At 37.6% G+C, this 19,808-nt stretch overlaps 1 long non-coding RNA gene across 1 annotated transcript; it reads right to left on the reverse strand.

The window, feature by feature from the left end:
* Nucleotides 1-4,716: 4,716 nt before the first annotated feature.
* Nucleotides 4,717-15,604, reverse strand: LOC129277148 (uncharacterized). The gene is made up of 3 exons (XR_010294880.1): nucleotides 15,465-15,604; nucleotides 8,686-8,805; nucleotides 4,717-8,327 (listed from the first exon to the last, which is right to left on the reverse strand). It is a non-coding gene; the product is annotated as an uncharacterized LOC129277148 (long non-coding RNA).
* Nucleotides 15,605-19,808: the final 4,204 nt, after the last annotated feature.

The raw sequence follows: 19,808 nt of genomic DNA on the forward strand, positions 1-19,808 counted from the left end.
CATCTTCAAGAAAATATACACAAGCCCACGAATCTCACTTCAAGCAATAGTCAACAAACAATGACACACTTCAAAATAAATCAGGCCACAGAGCCGATTTTTTTTTCAATGTATATATATTTTTTCTGGCTCCGTGAAAACACGCAACAAGTCAATCACTTAAATCAACTGGCTTGTGTCACATCACAAACAATATACAAATTCAATTAAATAAACAATAATGGTAAACAATCTGCCTGAAATTTTATATAAATTCACTTGACGAGAGTATATGTATACATCAGATGTTTTGTAATTAGGAAATAAGCAGGCTACTTGCCGGAAAATGTAACTTGAAAAAAGAAATTGAAAGATTTGCCAAACCCTAGCTGGTGGCCAAATCCGTTTCTTACGTAAATTTAAGTAAATTCAAGCAAAAAATAAGCAACAAAGAAACAATAATTTGGTATGTATAAAGAGCCTAAAATATATAAGTGGAAACACTATTCTTAAATCATAAATCACTCACCGAACTCCGGCTCAAATCCAGTGCACACCGGCCTCGTCGGCAAACAAAAAAATACGAATAGGTCTACTGAGTAGCAGAAATACTATATCTTGACTAAATATCCTAAACAAACTCGGTAAAGAAAAAGAAAATTCAAACACGTTAAGCATATAAAATCAAGAAGTATACGAATTATTATAGGAATTGACACTAATATATAGACAAGGCAAACGCGATTTTGTGTCTCGCCCACTTATGAAAATAACGGTTGCAGAGTTATGTGCCATAAGAGAGTCTTGCACAGAAACTCTAACGTTGACCTGAAAATGACCTTTGACCTTACCATGTAACCTACGACCGCATCATGACATGCGGGTCTCAGAACTACATCAACAATCCAAGTTAGGGTGAAAAGTGACTTGCGGTTACGGAGTTAGATGTCATAAGAGAGTCTTGCATGTAAACTTTAACGTTGACCTGAAAATTACCTTTGACCTTACCATGTCACCTCCGACTGCAGCATAACATGCAGGTCCCCCAAGTCCATCTACCATCCAAGTTTGGTTGAAAAGTGACTTACGGTTGCGGAGTTAGGTGTCAAAAGAGAGTCTTACATGTAAACTTTAACGTTGACCTGAAAATGACCTTTGACCTTACCATGTCACCTCCGACTGCAGCCTTACATGCAGGCCCCCCAGGTCCATCTACCATCCAAGTTTGGTTGAAAAGTGACTTACGTTTGCGGAGTTGGGTGTCATAAGACAGTCCTGCATGTAAACTTTAACGTTGACCTGAAAATGACCTTTGACATTACCATGTGATCTCCGACTACATCATAACATGCAGGCCCCCAAGTCCATCTACCATCCAAGTTTGGTTGAAAAGTGACTCACGGTTGTGGAGTTATGTGTCATTAGGTTTATGACGGACGGACGACATTTGGATCTCTAAGTCTCGCCTTCACCTCTGGTGCCGGGCGAGACAAAAAGCAATCAAAAACGGCAAAACCAATTAACTTTCGCGGCAAAAGGCGGGGATTAAAATTCCCAGGTACGGGCACAAAAGAACTATTTTGTATTTGAATGGCCCGTACGGCGTTATGGTTCTGCAGCTTTGTTCTGCAATTGTAAAATGATAACTGAGCCCTAAAAATGATTAAATTACTATAATATTCTACGAAAATTTACGATTCAATTACCTACATAAACCTCCAAAATTAATTCATAACAAAAATAAACGTCCGACTACGATCAACTGTGTCTATTAGAAAGACACGCGAAGTTCGACAATACGGCTGTACGTATGTTGCCGTCTGCAACTAAAAAAAGTAGACAAAATATATACAAACTCACCTATGCAGCTTCGAAATGGCTCGCAGCGTCAGTGTTGTGAATATATCCGAGTGGTTATCAATACTTAAAGTCTAGGAGATATGGGGCTTTATTCAGAATTTTTGGTGGGGAAGGTTTGACAAGTATATCCGGGATAAAATTGTGCGCAGATTCCAAAAATATCACTCTTATATTATTGACCGTACTCACGCCATTTTGGCCAATATTTGACAAAAAATGACCATATTGACCACTCTTTAGAAAATGGTCCCTTAATAGAATGCTTTTGTAGCCACACGCAAGTAAAAGGGTCTATCTTAAGTAAAAAGGCACCCAGATTCCAGTTTTGCATAATTACTGTGCAAATCGGCAGGAATTTGAGGTCTTCAGTGTGCTTTATCTTCCTCCTTTCTAAAATGGGAATGATGCAATGGTCCTTCTTGTATAGAATTTCATGCTGATTCCAAATATGTCAGTCTTAACGACCCCATTTAAAAGATTATGGTCATTTTTGCCACGTTTTTGCCCCCCAATGACCAATACCATCTGTTCAATACTTCAATTTATCCCAAAATACTTTGAATGTTACTAGAATCGTTACAAGGGTGTGCTGTGACACCTAACACTGGTGTATTAATCATTTAAATTAAGCGTCCCAAAAATATTTTGACCACCTTGGTCATTTTGGCCACATTGCACCCTGCTCAATGTGTATACTAAATCAGCCTATAGCGACCATGGTGAGGGGACAATTCAGGATTGTGTTAATATTAGCATCAATTATTGTTAAAAGGGAAAAGTTGGAAGCTTTTGGATGAAAAATGCAATGGTTCCATATAAACCAGTGTTATTGGCCAAACTATTGGACCCTGAGGTCATTTTGATCACTTTTCCTCTATAATGACTAGTGACCACACATTATTTGATTTAAAAAGGGCTCAAATTTTGCTTAATATCATTATCAGCGTGAGCTACGACATCAACAATCAAGAGTTTAATGAATGTGATAAAAACCTTCACATACAATGTTGTTTGACCATGCAATTTGGTCATTTTCATGATTTTAGGCACATTGACCATTTTGTAAATATTCATGGAAACAAATTCAGGAATGAGATATTAATAGCATCATTTTATGTTAGATAGGACATTTTGCAAAAACTTTCTGAATCAGATTAATACAATGATTTCAAATATATCAGTCTTAATGACTACTAGTATTTAGTGGTCATTTTGGCCACTTATGGTCTCTACAATTAGCAATGACAATTACATGTATCAAAAGTATTCCAATGTTGTGGCTCTTTTTTTTGTAAGATTTGTTGTATCAATCATAATCAGTGACAAATTATTTAATTCAATATGATATTACCAATAGTATATAATCAAAATATGACCACTTTGGCTATTTTTACCGTTTATCCAATGTGTGAATTTGAAATAAACATGACTGAGCAGCAATTGTAGATCGAACTTGATGAAATGCGTTCAGTCCCTGTTGATGGGATATATAAAAGGCTCACCTTTAGTAAGAATTGTGCCTAATATCTTGTTACTGTCTACTGTGGCCCCTTTGGTCACTGTATGGTCCTAAATAGCCAGCATTATTTTCCTTCTTTAAAGTCAAATAGTACTGAGAATTTACAAAGCTAAATAGCCCTTACAAAAAATTCCTGTAGTACTCTGTGATATGTACTGCAGGAAGTATCGCAGGAAAGTACTGCAGGAATTACGTGCACGTAATTTGGGACGGTACTACAGAAATGTACAACAGGAGTACAACAGGTCCGTGTCCTGTGATACTTCCTGTGGTAATAACCGCATAAGTATGGCAGGAAGTATGACAGGACACGATCACCACAACCGCTACAACAGCTACAACCACTACCACACCACTACTAGTACTACAGGACAGTATCACAGGAATATCACAGGATAGTATCACATGATAGTATGACAGGACAGTATGACAGGACAGTACTACAGGAATTCCGCAGACCAGTATCACAGGGAAGTACTACAGGACAGTATCGCAGGACAGTACTACAGGAGTACCACAGGCTTCTGGTACTGTGTCCTGTAGTACTGTCCTGTGATACTGGTCTGGTATTCCTGTAGTACTGTCCTGTGATACTATCCTGTGGTGATAAATAGTATCACAGGACAGTATGACAGGACAGTACTTTAGGAATTCCGCAGACCAGTATCACAGGAAAGTACTACAGAACAGTACTACAGGACAGTACTGCAGGAATACCGCAGGCTTCTGGTACTGTGTCCTGTAGTACTGTCCTGTGATACTGGTCTGGTATTCCTGTAGTACTGTCCTGTGATACTGGTCTGGTATTCCTGTAGTACTGTCCTGTGATACTGGTCTGGTATTCCTGTAGTACTGTCCTGTGATACTGGTCTGGTATTCCTGTAGTACTGTCCTGTGATACTATCCTGTGGTGATAAATAGTATCACAGGACAGTATGACAGGACAGTACTTTAGGAATTCCGCAGACCAGTATCACAGGAAAGTACTACAGAACAGTACTACAGGACAGTACTGCAGGAATACCAAGAGACCTTACCGCAGGACAATTCCTGCAGTACTGTCCTGTGGTATTCCTGTGATACTGTTCTTTGATATCTTCTGTGGCATTATCGGTCTCATCCTGCAGCCTTCTTGTGATACTTTACTGTGGTAATCCTGAAGGGATATTCTTGTTGATTTCCTGTGACAATCCTATGGTATTGTCCTGTAGTAGTCTGTGCGATTTTCTCACGACACCGTCCTGCACTGGTTTGTTAGGCGTAGTAGCTTGTAAGAATTTCCTGTGATCCAGCACAACAACTTTCACATCTTGACTAATGAAAAGAGGGGTGAAAAAACCCACAAATTTGCAAAGACGTTAAAAGCATATTCACATACCTTTATTATGTATGAGTTGTACTATGCACAGTATAGAACATCTTTGATATCATAAATGACTGCTAGAATAATGCAGTAACATTTCATCTTTAGGATGATACATGTACAAAGATTTATATCCACCAACATTGAGATGCCACATGAACTACTTTCACTATTCATACATTGCTGCCATTTTGAGATCACATAAAGAAAGCTAGATTCGACCCAGAATCCTTCCCTCTAACACAACATTAAGCGATTATTATTAATACCTTGGTCACATTCCTTGACCGGTTGCCTTACGGCGAGACAAAATCAGCAGTTTTAGGTATTCCTGTACAAACCACCCACGTGTAGCTGGTAGTAGCTGGTACAAGGATGATTAAAACTGCTAATTTTGACTCGACGTAAGGCCACGAGCCGGCGAATGTAACCAAGGCTTAACCAGTATTATGGTTGCAAAAAAACCTGTAATAGCTGAGCAATTGCATTTTCCCCTTCTTGTCAACACCCGATTGGCTTAATACTAAAAGCAGAACATCCTTTACTCAACCATGTTATGAAACAATGGATAACCACTTCTGCATGTACAGATAATACATGTGCATGGTGCACATACAGTAAGGGATGAAATTATGATGTGTTGATCACCAGTATAAACTTAAAGTACATGAACGTAATCATAATCACTTCATTTTGCTTAGAATTCACTTAAGTCCATAAATACTGAAAGATATTTTTGAATGAATTTCACATGATTTAGAATGTTCACCATAGGTTAGAAAAAATATGAACATAAGATTACTTTGCCAAAACGTAGATCAAATCTATTGAGACATTAACCTTTTTGACATTGAATAGGCATATCATTGTTTTACACAGTCTTCTTGTCTAAGAATTGCTCCAACTACGTATTGAAGGGTTATATATGAATGTAAGCATGAGCCCATCATAAACACGAAATTGCGGCATGTAATTTGATTTGCTACATGTCATAATTGATAACTAAATGACGTTCAATACATGATGTTGCTACATAAAATAATTAAGGTCATGTGGCAACGTGAATTCATACCTACTCGAGCCATTTAGTAATTTCAATTAGTATATGACCTAATTAATTATGACATATAGCTCAAAATTGACCAATTTGATTGACCTCAATTATTTGAAGTAGCAACATCAATTATTTAACATAAGCACTCTCAATCGACGTGGAGTAACTCTTCTTTAGGTCATGTTACTATTCGAATTGGAACATGTTATTGTTTAGGTCATGCAGCAATTCAAATTACTTGCTCAAGTAAACAATTACAATTGTAATATCACGCAAAATGAATTAGCTGTACATGACATAATTCTGTTTTTTGATGGGCTTATGCTTCCATATATTAAGTAAATAGCTTTAATTCTTAATGATTATCCAAAAATTCATATACATAAAATAAACCAATATGAAGAGCATCATATCCAAAGTGATCACCAGTTCACCCAATGTTACAGTACAAAAATAAAAAGCTGATTTTCTTATGTACTTTCACACACGTTATACATGTGCACTGTATGTCACTTGACCCTGGCAGACAATAGAATTGACAAGCAGTGAGTCCTACATGTACATGTAGCTGCCTGGTTTGCATACTTTAATGTTATATGAATTTCAATCATGGCCATGTGCTGTTTATACACTAAATGGAGGGATCTTGTCATAATGTTATGTCAATTAAAAACTAAATAAAATCCCAATTATCCTGAATAGACTAGCCCCCTTGCAATGGACATTGTAATCTTGTTTTCTTTTACCTTTCATTATTTTTGAAAATTTTCATACAACTAGGGCTGGGACTAAAACCCGAGTACCCGGGTCCCGCCCGGAAGCCTTGGGTACCCGGGTAGAAAAATCAATACCCGATACCCGAAAATTGCTCACCAGTATAATGTACATGTATTTGATTTGTATTGCGTAGTGTAAGACATGATTGTAACTCATCACAAAAGTACACAAGCCTCATTTTGAATTTCACCAATTACCCTCTAAATATCCATAAATATACAAGTTTTCAAGTGATGATGATGTGACCGAGATCGTTCAATCATCGCCATGTTTCTTTTGCAGCGCAGTGACGTCATCCAGCAACTGCGACGCAAACCAATTTATGAATGAAAATATAGTAAGCATGCGCATTGCAAGCCTCAGCCCCACTCAGTATTCCGTCAAAACAAGTCTGCAATACTCTGTCACCTCATACCAAAATCAACCTACGAAGCGCCAGCCAATCACGTTCTTGTTACCATTTTTAGTTCATCATAAACCGAAAATGGGAACACGATCGTGATTGGCTGGCGCATTTGACGCTCCGAAACCCTGAAATCAATTGACTTTGTTCACGTAGCGATACAAACTCACGAACACGATGTAATATCGACGCTACTTCGTAAGATTTTGACGGAAAAGCAAGTCGTAATAAAAATTTGCTTACCTGTGCAGTATCGGTGAGAAAACCTTTTATAATTCATATGAAATATAGGAAAGTGGAATTCTAGGTCGATTTTGGTACGAGGTGACAGAGTATTGAAACTTAATTGTTTCGATTGAATACTGCGTGGGGCACGGGAGGCTTGCAATGCGCATGCTTACTATATTTTCATTCATAAATTGGCTTGCATCGCATTGGCTTGATGACGTCACCTATGGGGTTTTTCCACCAGTCATATTTCAAGTGACATGATTTTCGGGTACCCGCCCGAAAATTACCACGGGTACCCGAAGAGAAAAAACCCGAAAGTCCCAGGCCTACATACAACTCTTTGGTTTTTTTTTATACTTTATCAAAGTTTTTATGATTATAAATGTAATTAAATAATTTGACTTTAATCTTGATAAATGTATATTACTGGTATACTAATTGTGAATTTTTAGCAAGAAACAGTATTTGTGTTGGATTAATACATAAAAATGTTGCAAAATTTCGGAACAGCGTACCCAGGCATCACAAATTTGGTCTCAAAAGATGTGCAAGACTTGAAAGTAAAAAGGCAGCTAACAGCCTCCCAGTTATTAACCCTCACTTAAATTGGACCAATTTGACCCCCCCCCTTCCAAAAATTTTGCGACCATGCTGTCGCACAATTTTTTTAAAACATGCCTCTTTCTAGTCTTGTGCATCTTTTGAGACCAATCTTGTGTCACCCGGTACGTGGTTCTGTAATAACGTGACATTATGTAAGTACATGTCATACCAAAAATTGCTCAAAAACGTGATTTTGTGTACAAAGTCAATGCAATAGAGGAAAAAGTATGATTTTGTATTCTAATTACGCATAAATTAGTATTATCACTTAATAACAATTTGCGTGAAATAATTTACAATTTAATTTTGTAAATTATGCCCTAGACAACCCATGTGCCCATGTAAGACGCGATTGTGCGGTCGAGATCTCAAGGGAGGGGGGGGGGCCCTGGAAACCCCCTCCCCTCCCCCCCTTCCCCGGCCATATCAACTCCCAAAATACCCTGGCCTTAGTTGACTTTCTGGCTCCTCTTGAGTAGTCACCATTCATTGGACAGCTTGTTTTTATCCACGTCTGTATAGCACGAGGCAGCTTAATCTGTAGAAAAAAAAACACACGTACCATTACGATAACATGAACAACATAAAAATACAAGAAATAAGGTGTTTTGCCACCATCTAGATCTCTTTTCACAAGTACATACCTATCGGATCATGAGGTCCTTGCGGCTATCTCTCTTAGCATATTCTTGCTTATAAAGCAAACTAAGCCGAAGAGTGACAAACAATTTATAATGCAAACAAATTGTCATAAGCACATATTGAAACTCTTTAATAAAAAAATGAAGAATAAATCTACATCTTCTAAAAGGATTACACTGTATGCCACTGCATGAATACAATCTGCTTAATTTTGCAATTATAATATCTAGTGAAGTGAATGCCTACATAATCACCTTTTATGAACTCCAACCGTGTCTTGTACATGATCATGGCCTTTTCTGTGTACACCTGTAGTATCTTTCCCACATAATGCTGGACTTGTTGCTCGATCATCCAGAGATCCCTCTTTGAATCTTTAATGAAATGAAATGAATTTGAGTGACATAGTAAAATTTTATTTGCAGATTAATAAAAATACATGATGATAAAACTTCTTCATTTCCATATATCAGTGTTACAATTCAGGTGCAAAGAGTCATATTCTTTAATAATATTCAACATAAAATCAATGAAAACTAGTGCTGTTGTCGATAGGCCTCATATCGACATTGATGTCGACATACAAAGGATTTTCAAAATTCCGACATGTCGACATGCACGCACCCACATCGACATGTAAACATAAAATAAAAAGGGGTCTAGCCTACAGTCACGAGTGTAAAGATTAGCTGAAAAGTTAGAAGCATTTATCCACAGTAATTGGCGCGATTAAAAGGTTTATTCAGCTTAGCAGCGCATTAAATGAAAAAAGAATACCTGCAAGCTGTGCGGCAGTAGAAATACGTCAGTGCAGGGCCGGCCTGCCCGATCGAGCCGCCCTCGATATCCCGCTATAGCGAGCGTAGCGAGAGTAGCATTCACCGTACCCATCCACGGAAATATGTACCCATCGCGCGCTATTCACCGTGCTTGATAATACGTTGCTCCTCAATGCATTACTTTTCACATAAACGTGAACAGCAGCGAACACGTGTTTTTGTCAAAGTTGTGACCGCAGCAATTGAGCGCTTACTTCATATCACGAAGTCACAGAAAACTTCCCTTCATTCGTTTGGAGATCGTTGCACGGATCGCCTCGGAAGTGATACTGAAATTATCGGTCGATTTTCATTATTTTTCATTGTCAAATTGAGGAGCTTGCGTTTGCAGCACATGGTACCAGCGTATACTACGCAATGATCACTGTTGTAATTGGTGATTCTCAAATTGGCTACGAGTGTTATTGCGCAATGCTTTCGAGACCGGATCGTGGTACAAAAACTTGATTCTCCAGAAAAAAATGTGGATTAAATCGGTGATTTTGGAAGTGAATTCACTCCAGCTTGGTAAAAAATATGTTTTCCCGAACTGAGCCTGTATTATAGATCTAGTGTGGGGATATCACTCGTGTCAAGGTGAATATATTTGATTGAGAGTGTTGTTCCACGATCGAATGCTTTTTTTATGTTAGGGAGCCCAGGCTAAATTACGGTCCCTTTTTCATGTCGACATTGTCGATGTCGGGATTAATTTTTAAGCGACATGTCGACATAGATTTTTGTTCCCGACAACAGCACTAATGAAAACATTAAAAGTAGAGGAGCATTTTAACCTTACTCACAGTCTGTTATTGTCGCTAAAGTCTTTACAATAAGAAGATTGGACACTTTGCCGACATCGCGTAATGCTTTGCATCGATTTACATGTATAATAGTCTTTGTGCCTAGTCTTTTCTATGTAGTGTCTTTAATATGTAGATAAAACATGCGTCCTTTAGCTAATTAGACGAACAATTTTGGAAATTAAAGACGGATCCATATTTTATCAACCGGAAGAGAAATTAGTGCTTAAATGAAGCTATTTGAGGGATATTGATGATATTTAGGGTGAATTGACTTCACATCTTTTTGTAAGTTTGTCATGTTCATAGAAGGCCGGACTTGATTTTATAGAAACCTCTTTTAAATTTGTGGGATTGCCTACCTCGAGTGAAGTTCGTGCAGGCTCCACTCCACTTCACTATTGCTACACTACGCTCCACCTACCCAAACTTTGAGACCGTGAACTGGATCTGATATTCCGAGTGACAAAAAGTGGTATTTTATGGGGGGGATATAAAATTCATGCAACATCACGCTCTTTAAAAAAATTAAAACTAATATTCTTCCTGCACACAAAGTTTCACTTCTTCCCCATGCCTCTATCCGTCTCAAAATTGATGATTTAGAGCCAACATGAAGTTTCTCACACGTATCAATATTCAATACATCGCATGCGCGTGAGGTCGGTCAGGTCAGACCAGACCCGGTATATCGCGCATATTGCATCCGCATGCAATGTTTTGAAATCGGCAGCGAATTATAAATATGTGTGAGGAACTTCATGTTGGCTCTAAATCACCAATTTTGAGACTGATAAAAGCATGGAACTAAATGAAACTTTGTGTAAAGTAAGAATATTAGTTTTAATTCTTTTTAAAAATCAAGATGTTGCATGAATTTTATATTCCCCACCCCCATAAAATCCCACATCTGTCACTCAGAATATCAGATCGAGTTCATGGTCTCGAAGTTCGAGTAGGTGGAGCGTAGTGTTGTGTAGCCGTAGTTAAGTGGAGTGGAGCCTGCACAAACTTTGCTCCAGGTAGGGATTGCCATGCAACTGTTGACATTGTACACAGCGGCACGTAATACACCCATCGGTGCTCTCTTGGCTTTCCATGTGATGCCACTACCGTCTATCATTAAGAAAGAAGTTGACAGGTTGAAGGTTTGGAGGTGTCATAAATATTTACTATTTAGTTAGGTTGTTGTCCAAAATCTGGCGCTAATGCAGTTTCGCACCGGCCGATTACCAGCATACCTCATCACCAATATCTGTTCCAAATGTCATGACAAGTCTCGCAGTCATATTTCGATGTCAATATACCTACTCCTTTTCAAAATATCCTGATCGGGAACGGCTGTATTTCGGCTTCGATCTTGACCTCGTTGATCTAATCCGTAGACATCGCTTCGCAGATCGCTTGGATTTGCCATCACTGTAATGTGAATATGGACTGAATTTAGCAACCAAATAATGTGAGCAAAGCGGTGTTTGACTGAGGATTCGATGTCTTCGAGATCGCAGTCAAAATACAGCCGTTACCCCTCACAATATTTGGGAAAGCAGTGGGTATATTGATATCGAAATGTGAACCAAGAGACTTGTCATGACATCTGGGAACAAGTATTGGTGATGAGGTATGCTGGTAATCGGCAGATGCGAAACTGCATTAGCGCCGGAAAAGCAGTGGGTATATTGACGACGAAATGTGACTGAGAGACTTGTCATGACTAGCCTGGAGGCATCTGGGGAGTAAAATTATTTCTACTATACGTAGGCTTAGCACATAAATATTTATTGGCTAATGCAAGTATTTTATAATTCACGATTATCATCGGCTGAAGTTTTTTTTTTTTAATTGGCACTGCTCATGATATCGTCGCCCTCTCTTATACACGTCTTTTAACTAGGCTACGAACAAAGAAGGAAATATGGCGACAAGATCATCGGTGAGTATCTGCTCATCTTCTCACATGATTTTTCTTAATATTTGTATTATTTTTCGTGTAAAAAACTTTATAAGTGCCTAATGGGGGGAAATGAACTTCTTTTCCATTTACAAAATTGAGTGATAAGCAAGTTAAATAAATCAAATATTTTGGAGCAACATTGTTTTCTCAAAAAACTCTCCTTCGTGTGGCCCAATGCCTTGCCAGGCATCATGGGGAGTAAGCCTACATATACATGTAGTAGAAATAATTTTACTCCCAGACACCTCCAGGCTAGTCATGACAAGACATGATTTGGGACAAAGTATTGCTAGCCTATTAGTGATGAGGTATGCTAGCACTGTAATCGGCGGGTGCGAAACTGCATTAGCGCCCCCGATCTTGCCTTTCTTGAAATGGTTAGCGGACAAGTAGCTTACTATCTTTGATTTAGTCAAGAAGTTAGACTTACGACGGTGTTGAAGCCTGGAGGCGTTTGGGGAGTGAAAGTAATATACTGTACGTATGGTCACTCCCCTTACGCCTGGCATTTGTACTTATAGGCTCCCACACACCAAAGAAAAATGCAACTATAAAAATGCGCCAAACTGCTAGTTATGTTTAGATTCTAGTTTTAACACTTCTGTACATGGGTAAAAATATTGGTTGGCAACGTTTGGCAAAAAATGGATAGTTATGGTTACAAAATGATGCCAGAATTATATGAATTAATAAAAGTAGAAGAGAGTTTACTTACACTTGTTGACATCGCCATCTTTGTAAATGCAACCTAGTTACGTTATGCGTATAGAGGGCGGCAAAATCATGAGCGGTGCTAGATTAAAAAGTGCTAAAATGTCCCGCTTCTAGTGCTGTTGTCGGAAACAAAAATCAATGTCGACATGTCGCTTAAAAATTAATCCCGACATCGACAATGTCGACATGAAAAGGGGACCGTAATCTAGCCTAGGCTCCCTAACATAAAAAAAGCATTCGATCGTGGAACAACACTCTCAATTAAATGTATTCACCTTGACACGAGTGATATCCCCACACTAGATCTATATAATACAGGCTCAGTTCGGGAAAACATATTTTTTACCAAGCTGGAGTGAATTCACTTCCAAAATAACCGATTTAATCCACATTTTTTGTACCACGATCCGGTCTCGAAAACATTGCGCAATAACACTCGGAGTCAATTTGAGAATCACCAATTACAACAGTGATCATTGCGTATTATACGCTGGTACACATGTGCTGCAAACGCAAGCTCCTCAAATTGACAATAAAAAATAATGAAAATCGACCGATAATTTCAGTATCACTTACGGGGCGATCCGTGCAACGATCTCCAAACAAATGAAGGGAAGTTTTCTGTGACTTCGTGATATGAAGTAAGCGCTGAATTGCGGCGGTCACAACTTTGACAAAAACACGTGTTCGCTGCTGCTCACGTTTATGTGAAAAGTAATGCATTTAGGAGCAACGTTTTATCAAGCACGCGATGGATGGGTACGGTGAATGCTACTACGCTACGCTCAGCTCGCTATAGCGCTAGATATAGATCTAGAGCGAGTCGGGATCGAGGGCGGCCGGCTCGATCGGGCAGGCCGGCCCTGCACTGACGTATTTCTGCTGCTGCACAGCTCGCAGGTATTCTTTTTTCGTTTAATGCGCTGCTAAGCTGAATAAACCTTTTAATCACGCCAATTACTGTGGATAAATGCTTCTAACTTCTCAGCTAAGCTTTACACTTGTGACTTTAGGCTAGACCCCTTTTTATTTTATATTTACATGTCGATGTGGGTGCGTGCATGTCGACATGTCAGAATTTTGAAAATCCTTCGTATGTCGACATCAATGTCGATATGAGGCCTATCGACAACAGCACTACCCGCTTCAATCACTGAACTAGAAATACGTGGAAGTCGTGTACACCCAAGCAAAACATCGCCAGCGAACTCGATAAGTGACCGCCACCATTTTGTTAGGTCAATTGTTCGAGAATGCGCCGTAGAAGGCAAGATGCAATGTGTTTTCTCTTTGTATTTCTAACTTAGTTCAGTGGTTGGACATTTTAGCACTTTTTAATCTAGCACCGCTCATGATTTTGCCGCCCTCTATATGCGTTACGTAACTAACTTAGGTTGCATTTACAAAGGATCAAAGATGGCGATGTCAACAACAAGTGGAAGTAAACTAAACTCTCTTCTACTTTAATTAATTCATATAATTCTAGCATCATTTTGTAACCATAACTATCCTTTTTTTGCCAAACGTTGCCAACCAATATTTTTACCCATGTACAGAAGTGTTAAAACTGGAATCTAAAGTTTTTAACTAGCAGTTTGGCGAATTTTTATACATATAGGCCCTAGCCTAATTAGGTCCTACTCCTAGTTGCATTTTCCTTTGGTGTGTGGGAGCCTATATATAAGTATAGTGAGTGATGGTATTACCGACCGGCCTTGTATTACCGAACGCGCACGTCATATGCGTCAGAAAATAATCAAATATGCTCAAACCTTTGCTACATCCTTCCAAAGGGAAATTGAATAGAAAAATTATGAAAAATTATCAAAAACACAATTTCGAAGTCTTTATATCCTAAAACAATAAAATATGGTCAAAATAGCTCATCAGTGACTTTGTTGTTTTCCTAACTTTTCCCATAGAAAACACACGTTCGGTAATACGATACCTTTTTCAAGTGACCAAAATATTTCACTTGCGAAGAGAGGTCCGATTGGAGGCTGATGTCGAAAAACGAAAAACAATTTCGGCAAAATTTCCGCATATTTATATTTTGTAGGTATTTGTGTATTTATGGTGAAAGTTTTGTGAATTTTATTGGAATAATGTGTTTGATATGATCAAATTCATGAAAAGTGTTCGGTAATACGATCCACTACCATACAAACGCCAGGCGTTAGGGGAGTGACCATACGTACAGATTATTACTTTCACTCCCCAAACGCCTCCAGGCCACCCCTGACCTGGCTACAATCATGACAATCATGAACTCTTTGCCTACTGAGGTAGTCACAGCATCAACAATCAATGGCTTCAAGACAAAGTTAGACAAGTTCTGGTCTGCGTGGCATTATGTTCACGCATGGGAATAGTGCCTATTTCATTCCAATACATTAATTGGCACAGCACATTGCACAAATAGCACAGACTCAGTTTTCGAACTTATCCAAGCTAGGAAGACAATCAAGCTAGGAAGACAACAAGATAGACCTGGAAACTTGACTGCAGGAACAACTGTATTTTTCCAGTAGATGCGGTATAAAGATGACAATACAAACATCCTCACCGCCGCCATCAATACTAGCCAGCCGTTGGCCGTCCCCGGCCGCGCACACCGCAGATCAGCCCCCACCCGTTAAGCGATCGGGAACAACGGCAGTGCAGTGGCCGTACGGTAATGATTAAAAAGTCGAAGAAATTTAAGTGCATGCCGCGCCAAACTACGAAAAATTGATCTAACTTACTGTTTAGCCTGTTGTGTGAATGTCTTAAGAAGTCGTTGTCCGAATCTGATCCATATTCTGTTAGTTTTTGTTGAAATATTGACGGCCTTCTTCATCAAGCTTCAGGTTCAGCTGAGCCTGAGCAGTTAAAGTTACGAACGTTTTTTTTTCAAATGGCGGAACCGGAAACACGTATACCGGCCGTACGCGTGCAAATTACTAGTCCGTGCGTTTGTACGGGGAGGGGGAGGGGGGGGGGGTCTTACTTTTTACTTGGCAACCAGACAATTTGACTATTTTCGCCATCATATATATCATATTATTAACGTAAAGTAATTGAATAAAGTAAAATTCATATATTTATTTCTTCTTCCTTTCTTTTTCTTTTTCTATGTCTTTTAATTTTTTCTTTCTCTTTATTATTTTTTTTAATATAAGGATAGGATTTAAAAACATGTCTCACAATTTAAAACCAGGGCTTTTACTGAAAATATGTTATATAGGCCTACTAGTATGCAAGTAGGATGACAAAGAAAGCAATGAGGAAAATCACAGCTCCAATCCTATGTATTTTTCATTTTATTTATTTTCAAAAACACACATTTTATCCTTTCTTGCGATCGAAGGAAAGATCCCTTTATAAGGTTCAAGTAGTACAAGAAAATAATCTTAGATCAAGTGCCGGCAGGGTATTTTGATAAGGGGTGGAGGAGCAAGACAAGCAAATATAAAGATACCATTTTAAAGCGAAACATAAGAAAATATAATAACTTTGCCAACGAGGTAAAAAAAATAATATTACATCGGTCGTGACACTTTAAGGATGGAAAATAGTTTGAAAATATATAGATACAAACTTCATACAAATTAGAAAAAAGAAGCAAAATAAACTGCCATCATATGTCAACAGAGATACAAGATTGTTCTTGCAATTAAAAAACATATTTACAAACTATATATAGCCTCGCATCATAAAAATAGATTGAAAATATACAAATTTATTTGATTTAAAAAGAAATAGATATAAACCAGCCTGGCTAACATATTGCAAGGTTGCAAAGATATAAACCGGGGATATAAAGAAAAAAAATAGGCCTTAAAATGGAAATTAAATATCCTATTTTTAGTTTATCCTATTCCACCTGTAAAATAGAAAAAAATATTGTGAATAGGAGAACAAATATTGAAGTAATTCTATTTGTAAAATATATTTGTAAGAAAATAGGTCCTTTTTACTAAAAAAAATAAATAAAAAAATAGATGGGAAACTTGGAAAAATGTATTTTCTCGCAATAAAAACTTCAAGGGGCCAGTATCGCATTAAAACTTGGTTATCAAACATGTAAAACAAAATCTTAGATAGCATTTTAACTGAGATTTATTTTTTAATCAACATTCAACGCTGAACTTTCTTATGTTAATTGTTTATCAATATTTTGTGAAAACAGATAGTGTGCACATCGTCATGAATATTCATTTGGTGGGCTGATGATGTGACATTCCCATTTTCCTTTTTTAATGTTAGATATGAAATTATGATTATCTAATTTTTTCAATACATGTGTAAATAATGTGTCTCCATTGTAATGAAGTTGCTGCATTAAATAACTAATGCGGTTAATCAGTTGTCATTCCAATTGTTTAAGTTCTTGGTAGAAATATGTTGAATAAACCTAATTTCATATAATGTACAAAAGAACATGGGATATGACATCATCAGCCCACCTCATTAATATTCATGAGACATGCCTAAATAAAACTGTTTCATGGGAATATTGCAAATACTTAAAATTCAACTTAACTTCGTTATTTGTCATCCGATTTTGAATAAATTTTAAGCATTTTGCTCTGTGAATTTTACTCTATTTATTGATTATCTCTAGCCTTGACCTCCCCTTCAATTATTTTCTTGTATTGTTAGAAAGAGATGGATGAAGTAGAATAATACGTTCATGCTTATGTTTTTATTCATTACAATATCTCTTTGAAATTCAACCCGGCTTCCTCACAACCATTAAGCTCTAAGGGTGTTAGGTGTGTCCTGTATGTTTCAACACGTACCCTTTTAAATGTAGTCAATTTTTTATTATTCATCCTGTTTTTTTATGAAAAATAAGTGGCGAACAAACAAAACAAATGATAATTGAAATTTAAAAGAGCGCATGAAAAAGAAATAACCCTGAAAACGAACAAGAGTCCTCAAAATATAAGTTGCCCATTTTGGGGTCAATAATTTTTCGCATTTTTCAGTTCGCGCTTTGCTCCTAGTTTTGATCTAGTACGTATAGTACCCTTTCTCGTAGATATAGAAGCTATCAAACTTAAAACCTCTGAGTCTCAGTAGGCATAACCCCCCCCCCTCGCTGATATAGACCTACACAATGGGACAGGGTGAAATATAATTTTCAAATAGGGCCTATATGTCACAATCTAGCTATCACAAAATTAAATTTTCATATAAAAATTGTACTTTTTAAAATGAATGGTGCCCTTTTAAGCCTTATGGCCTTTTTAAAATATAAGACTCAATACCCCACTGACCTCTAGCTCCCGAAACTGAAGAAAAAAGATAAATCCCTCACTGGAAATAAAAAAATTAGTCTGTGGTACAAACAGGGCTTCCATGCAAGTACTGAAGGAAACTAAATTTTTCATGTACCACAGAAAATACACCATAACGTCTGTGATACAGTTTCAGTCATATTTCTGGGGTGGCTGCATGAGAAGTACCGCAGGAAATTTTGAAAGTATAGCACTGGGGTTGCCATAGAATTTTAGAAGTGCCTAATTGAGTCCTGCAGGAAATTTCAAAATTTTCATTTACCACAGAAGTATCACAGAAGTATCACATAGAAGTGCCTTTAATAGGATCGAGTACTGCAGGAAATTTCAAAATGTTCATGTACCACAGAAGTATCACAGGGTTTCCATAGAAGTGCGTAGTAATAGGAGTACTGCAGGAAATTTAAAAAATGTTCATATACAACAGAAGTATCGCAGGGTTGTCATAGAAGTACTGCAGGATATTTTAGAATTTTCATGTACAACAGAAGTACGACATAACTATCACAGAGTGATATTGTATACAGTTATGTACAACAGAAGTATCACACAGGTACGACAGAGTACCATTAAGGTATTGCAGGAAATTTTCATATTTTAATGTACCACAGAAGTATGACAGAACTATCACAGAGTGATACCACAAAAGTCCTGTGGTAATTCTGTATACAGTTTTGTACAACAGAAGTATCACACAGGTACGACAGAGTACCATTAAGGTATTGCAGGAAATTTTCATATTTTAATGTACCACAGAAGTATGACAGAACTATCACAGAGTGATACCACAAAAGTCCTGTGGTAATTCTGCGGTACTGTCGTGTATGACAGAAGTATCACACAGGTACAACAGAGTACCACTAAAGTACTGCAGGAATTTTTTGTAAGGGAGGTCACAGTGAAGTTATTATGTTTATTTACAAATGTCATACATGGTCAAAATGGCCAAAATGGATACAACATTTTGATTATGTACTATTATTAATATTATATTGAAATCAATAATACATCTTATTAACAATACGGAGCGAAAAAAACATTTGAATCTTTTTTTATACATGCAAATGTGATTGGTCATTGTCGGGACCACTAGCTTATAAATGGTCATTAACACTGATATATTTGGAATCATTAATCTACATTAATCTAGAAAAATTTCCTAACATTACATGTAAATGAAGCTAAAATATCTCATTCCTGAATTTGCTGCCCCATATATATGTGAGGTTTCCATAACAATTTACTGTGTGGTCAAGGTGGCCAAAATCATGTAAGTGACCACAGTTCATGGTCAAACAACCTTATGTATGCTCGATGTAAAGGATTTTATCACATTTATCAACACTCTTCACCGATTAATGGTAGCTCATGCTGATAATGATACTGTTCAACATTTGAGCCCTTTTTGAATCATCAAAGCATGTGTGGCCACTGGCCAATATTGAGGGAAACGTGGTCAAAATGACCGCAAGATCCAATAGTTAGGCCAATAACACTGGTCTGTGTGGAATCATTCTATTGATTTCCACCCAGAAGCTTTCAAACTTTCCCATTTAACAATAATTGATGCTTATATTAACGCAATCTTAAATTTATCCTCATCATGTTCGATATAGTCTGAATTAACATACACAATGAGCAGGGCTCAATCCCGGTGGTCAAGGTAGCAAAAATGACCAAGGTAGTCAACTTTGGGGATGCTCAATTTTAAGGATTCATTCACCAGTGTTAGCTGTCACAGCACACCCTTGTTACGATTCTGGTAAGATTCGAAGTATTTTTGGATAAATTGAACTGATGTTA

Source organism: Lytechinus pictus, chromosome 10 (assembly GCF_037042905.1).
Source record: "Lytechinus pictus isolate F3 Inbred chromosome 10, Lp3.0, whole genome shotgun sequence".
Classification (NCBI taxonomy): domain Eukaryota; kingdom Metazoa; phylum Echinodermata; class Echinoidea; order Temnopleuroida; family Toxopneustidae; genus Lytechinus; species Lytechinus pictus.